This window comes from Poecile atricapillus, chromosome 4 (genome assembly GCF_030490865.1).
Source record: "Poecile atricapillus isolate bPoeAtr1 chromosome 4, bPoeAtr1.hap1, whole genome shotgun sequence".
NCBI lineage: Eukaryota > Metazoa > Chordata > Aves > Passeriformes > Paridae > Poecile > Poecile atricapillus.
Window position 1 is genome coordinate 76,056,758 of NC_081252.1, and position 6,000 is coordinate 76,062,757.

The following is a 6,000-nucleotide window of genomic DNA, read 5'->3' on the forward strand; positions in this document are numbered from 1 at the left end:
TTCCTTTGTGCTGCCTTTATGAGCCGCTGGCTGCGCTTGGGGCAGCCGAAGTCAGCGCTGGGCCGGGGCAGGAATTCAGCCTGGGGCAGGAATCCGGCTGGAAACGGGAGAGACCCGACTCTTTCACACGAGCAAGGTTTGAAAGTCAAGCTTTTAGTAATATTTTTCTCCCTACATCAGCAGATAAAGTGAATTCTCCCGGCCAAATGGGACCCTGAGGGAGGGTGAGCGACCTCAGCGTGACAAATGGAAGCCAGGCTGATTAATGCCCCTGGAAGGAGCTCAGATTCCAAGGGGATGAGGACACTTGGGAGAGTCTTCCTAGAGAAAAAGGGGATTTTTATATCCCATCTGTCTCATGTACCCATGTGCTGCAGCCCTGCTGCTTCACCAGAGGCTCCTCTGAACTCCCCAATTCCAGAGGTTCCAAGTTGTTCTCCCCACCTGGGATGGGTTTGGAGCATCCCATGGGTTGTCCTGGCTGGCTCCAGGCTCCTGCCAGTGTCCCTGAGCCATCACTGAGGAGCCAGCCCTCACCTTCCTCGGGACAGGGAAGAGCCCCTGGGGCTGAGAGGTGGCACCGGGAGGAGGGGACAGGAGTTCTGTGACCTGAGAGTGACAGAGCTGGCCCTGGGCTGGCTCTGGGGACATCGCCCTGAGGGGGCTTCATCTGTCAGGGTATGGGACAGACAACATAGAGCTGCACAGAATGGCTGGGGAAGGGAATGGGGCTGGGAAGGGCTGGAGAATTCCTGAGGGAGCTGGGAAGGGGCTGGAGAATTCCTGAGGGAGCTGGGAAGGGGCTGGAGAATTCCTGAGGGAGCTGGGAAGGGGCTGGAGAATTCCTGAGGGAGCTGGGAAGGGGCTGGAGAATTCCTGAGGGAGCTGGGAAGGGGCTCAGGCTGGAGCAAAGGAGGCTCAGGGGGAATTTCTGGCTCTGCACAAGTCCCTGGCAGGAGGGGACAGCCGGGGGGGATTTGGGATCTGCTCGCAGGGAACAGGGACAGGAGGAGAGGGAAAGGCCTCAGGGCAGCTCAGGGGGGTTTGGTTGGACATGAGGGAAAATCCCATGGGAAAGGTGCTTGAGAAGGGGTGCCCAGGGAGGTTTGGGGTGCCCAGGGAGGTTTGGGGTGCCCAGGGAGGTTTGGGGTGCCCAGGAAAGGACTGGAGGTGGCACTGGGGGCTCAGGGCTGGGGACAGGGTGGGGATGGGGCACGGCTGGGACTCAGTGATCCTGGAGATCTCCAAGCACACGGATCCCAGTTCTGTGATGGTCACAGCTGAGGATCCTTCCAGGACCTGTGCCAGGTTAGGGCTGATGGAGCTGCAGCTGCCAGGGTCACACTGCCCTGCCCTGTCTGTGTGCTGGGCACAGGGGGTGACCCCAGCCCTGTCCTGCTCTGGATCCCAGGGTGATTCCAGCCCTGTCCTGCTCTGGATCCTGGGGTGATTCCAGCTCTGTCCTGTTCTGGATCCCAGGATGATTCCAGGCCCATCCTGCTCTGGATCCCAGGGTGATTCCAGCCCCCCTCCCCTGATCCTGGGGTGATTCCAGCCCTGTCCTGCTCTGGATCCCAGGATAATTCCAGCCCTGTCCTGCTCTGGATCCCGGGGTGATTCCAGCCCCATCCTGCTCTGGATCCCGGGGTGATTCCAGCCCTGTCCTGCTCTGGATCCCAGGGTGATTCCAGCCCCACTCCCGGTGATCCCAGGGTGATTCCAGCCCCTCTCCCCTGATCCCGGCTGTGCTCAGCTGCTGGGACAGCGCCTGTTCCTGCCCTCACAAAGGGCCTCTGTGGGCTCCAGCTGCTGCTCCCTCAGCTCCTGGCAGGAGGCAGAGGCACCTCTGCCTGCCTGAGGAGGAGGGGAAGGAGCAGAAATGTCCCATTCTGTGAGGAGAGGAGCAGCAGGACCCTGCTCTGTGACACCGCCTGGGGCCTGTCCCCTGCCCGGGCTCCCGCTGCCATTCCCTGGAAAGCCCTTGCCAGGCTCTGCTGTCCCTCTGGCCCCGATGGTTTCCTGCTGGCTGCGAGCCCGTGCTGTCCCCAAGCTGTCCCTGTTGATGCCAGGCTGCAGATCCCAGCTGCTCCCCTGGGCTGTGCTCTCGGCTTCCTCAGGCATCCTCACAGGGATCGCGTTTGGAGCATTTCTCCTCTCATTGTTCCTGCAGGGTGAGTGAAGGGACACCCGTGGCTGTGAATTCCATGGAATCCACCCATTCCCACCCCAGCCATGGCAGGGACAGCTCCCCCTGTCCCAGGAGCTCCAGCCCCAGTGTCCAGCCTGGCCTTGGGCACTGCCAGGGATCCAGGGGCAGCCCCAGCTGCTCTGGGCACCTGTGCCAGGGCCTTGCACCATCCCAGGGAGGAATTTCTCCCTAAAAACCTCCTAAAGGTGCCTGGGGAGAGCTGGTGGTGGCGGGAGGAGCAGCTGAAGGCCGCTGCCCCCGCCGGGGAGCGCTGGGGAAGGCCCCACCTCATCCAGATGTTTGCATCTGCAGGGTGCAGCCGAGGGCAGGAGCGTTTGGTGCCAGCAGGGCTCTGGCTGCTGCTGCCATGGCTCTGCTCTTCCAACCCATCTCTTGTGCCAGGAGACCCCAGAGAAGTCCCTGTGCCTTCCTGGCCCCGAATGTCACCTTGGGCCAGAGGTCCCTGCAGCACTCTGGGTCGGGGAAGCTGCCCCCATTTCCAGGGTAAAATCATTTGCAAAGCTTTAATTACCACTGCCAATCAATATTGCTGTTGGGATTTTAATAACTATTGATGAATCCTTGCCCTGAAGGTGGCAGGGAGAGGTGGGTGACCCCGGGAAGCACCCAAGGGGCTGGCAGGGTGTGCAGGAAGGGAAGTGAGCATTCCCCATCCCCACAGAGCTGCTCTGATGGCTTTGGGGGGATGATGACAATAAAATCCATCCCTGGAAGGGTCCAAGGCCAGCTCAGAGCAGCCTGGGACAGCGGGAACTGTCCCTGCTCATGGCAGGGGTGGCCCTGGGTGGGCTTTAGGGTCCCTTCCACTCAAACCAGTCTGCACTTCCAATTAAAAGCATTGCTACTATTAATTAATATAAAAATGCTGATGTCAATAATCAATATCATTAATAATAATAATAACAATAGTAACAGTGGAGCAGACTGAGGGTCACAGAGGTGTCTCTGGTGGGACATGTGGAGTTAAAGAACTGCTTTAATCACTTCTGCCCCTCTCCTTGTGCAGGCAGCCCATGGGAACCTCCCAGGCTTTCCTGGGGCACGGGAGGGGGGGAATGGCAGTGGGGATGGATGGATGATGGATGGATGATGGATGGATGATGGATGATGGATGATGGATGATGGATGATGGATGGATGATGGATGATGGATGGATGATGGATGATGGATGGATGATGGATGGATGATGGATGGATGATGGATGGATGATGGATGATGGATGGATGATGGATGGATGATGGATGATGGATGGATGGATGGATGGATGATGGATGGATGGATGGATGGATGATGGATGGATGATGGATGGATGGATGGATGATGGATGATGGATGGATGATGGATGATGGATGATGGATGGATGGATGGATGATGGATGGATGATGGATGATGGATGATGGATGGATGATGGATGGATGGATGATGGATGGATGGATGATGGATGGATGATGGATGGATGATGGATGGATGATGGATGGATGGATGATGGATGGATGGATGATGGATGGATGATGGATGGATGGATGATGGATGATGGATGGATGATGGATGGATGGATGGATGGATGATGGATGATGGATGGATGATGGATGATGGATGATGGATGATGGATGGATGATGGATGGATGGATGGATGATGGATGGATGGATGATGGATGGATGATGGATGATGGATGATGGATGGATGGATGATGGATGATGGATGGATGGATGATGGATGATGGATGATGGATGGATGGATGATGGATGGATGGATGATGGATGGATGGATGGATGGATGATGGATGATGGATGGATGATGGATGGATGGATGAGGGATGATGGATGGATGATGGATGATGGATGGATGATGGATGACGGATGATGGATGGATGATGGATGGATGGATGATGGATGGATGGATGATGGATGGATGGATGGATGGATGGATGATGGATGATGGATGGATGATGGATGGATGGATGAGGGATGATGGATGGATGATGGATGATGGATGGATGATGGATGACGGATGATGGATGGATGATGGATGATGGATGGATGATGGATGGATGATGGATGATGGATGGATGGATGGATGATGGATGGATGGATGGATGGATGATGGATGGATGATGGATGATGGATGATGGATGGATGATGGATGATGGATGGATGGATGATGGATGGATGATGGATGGATGGATGATGGATGATGGATGGATGATGGATGGATGGATGATGGATGGATGGATGGATGAACACATGGAGGAATGGATGGACGGACACACGGACACACGGACGGATGGATGGAGGGATGGATGCACACATGGAAGGATGATGGATGGACGGACACACGGACGGATGGAGGGATGGATGATGGACAGACACATGGAGGGATGATGGACAGACACACGGACAGATGGATGGAGGGATGGACACATGGAGGGATGGATGGACACACGGATGGATGATGGACAGACACACGGACAGATGGATGGATGCACACACGGAGGGATGATGGATGGACGGACACACGGATGGATGGAGGGATGGACACACGGAGGGATGATGGATGGACGGACACATGGACGGATGGATGGATGATGGACAGACACACGGACACACGGACGGATGGATGGAGGGATGGACACATGGAGGGATGGATGGACACACGGAGGGATGATGGACAGACACACGGACACACGGACGGATGGACAGACACACGGACGGATGGATGGATGCACACACGGAGGGATGATGGATGGATGGACACACGGACACATGGACAGATGGATGGATGGATGGATGGAGGGATGGATGCACACATGGAAGGATGATGGATGGACGGACACACGGACGGATGGAGGGATGGATGATGGACAGACACATGGAGGGATGATGGACAGACACACGGACAGATGGATGGAGGGATGGACACATGGAGGGATGGATGGACACACGGATGGATGATGGACAGACACACGGACAGATGGATGGATGCACACACGGAGGGATGATGGATGGACGGACACACGGATGGATGGAGGGATGGACACACGGAGGGATGATGGATGGACGGACACATGGACGGATGGATGGATGATGGACAGACACACGGACACACGGACGGATGGATGGAGGGATGGACACATGGAGGGATGGATGGACACACGGAGGGATGATGGACAGACACACGGACACACGGACGGATGGACAGACACACGGACGGATGGATGGATGCACACACGGAGGGATGATGGATGGATGGACACACGGACACATGGACAGATGGATGGATGGATGGATGGAGGGATGGATGCACACATGGAAGGATGATGGATGGACGGACACACGGACGGATGGAGGGATGGATGATGGACAGACACATGGAGGGATGATGGACAGACACACGGACGGATGGATGGAGGGATGGACACATGGAGGGATGGATGGACACACGGATGGATGATGGACAGACACACGGACAGATGGATGGATGCACACACGGAGGGATGATGGATGGACGGACACACGGACGGATGGATGGATGGATGATGGATGCCGGCGCGGTGGGCGGGGGAAACCTGGGAGCCGCCGAGCCGCGGGTCTGGTTCTCATTAAAGCGGCCGGGCCGGGCCAAGGAACGCAGCAATAACCGAGGGCGAACAAAGGCGCCCCCTCCCCGCCGCCCCCCGGCCGGGCCGGCCGCGCTCGGGGCTCCGCGGCGGGGGAGGGACCCGACGGCATAAAGAGGAGGAGATCGGGCCGGAGGCGCCGAGTCGGGGCGGTGACAGCCCGGGAGCGGCGGC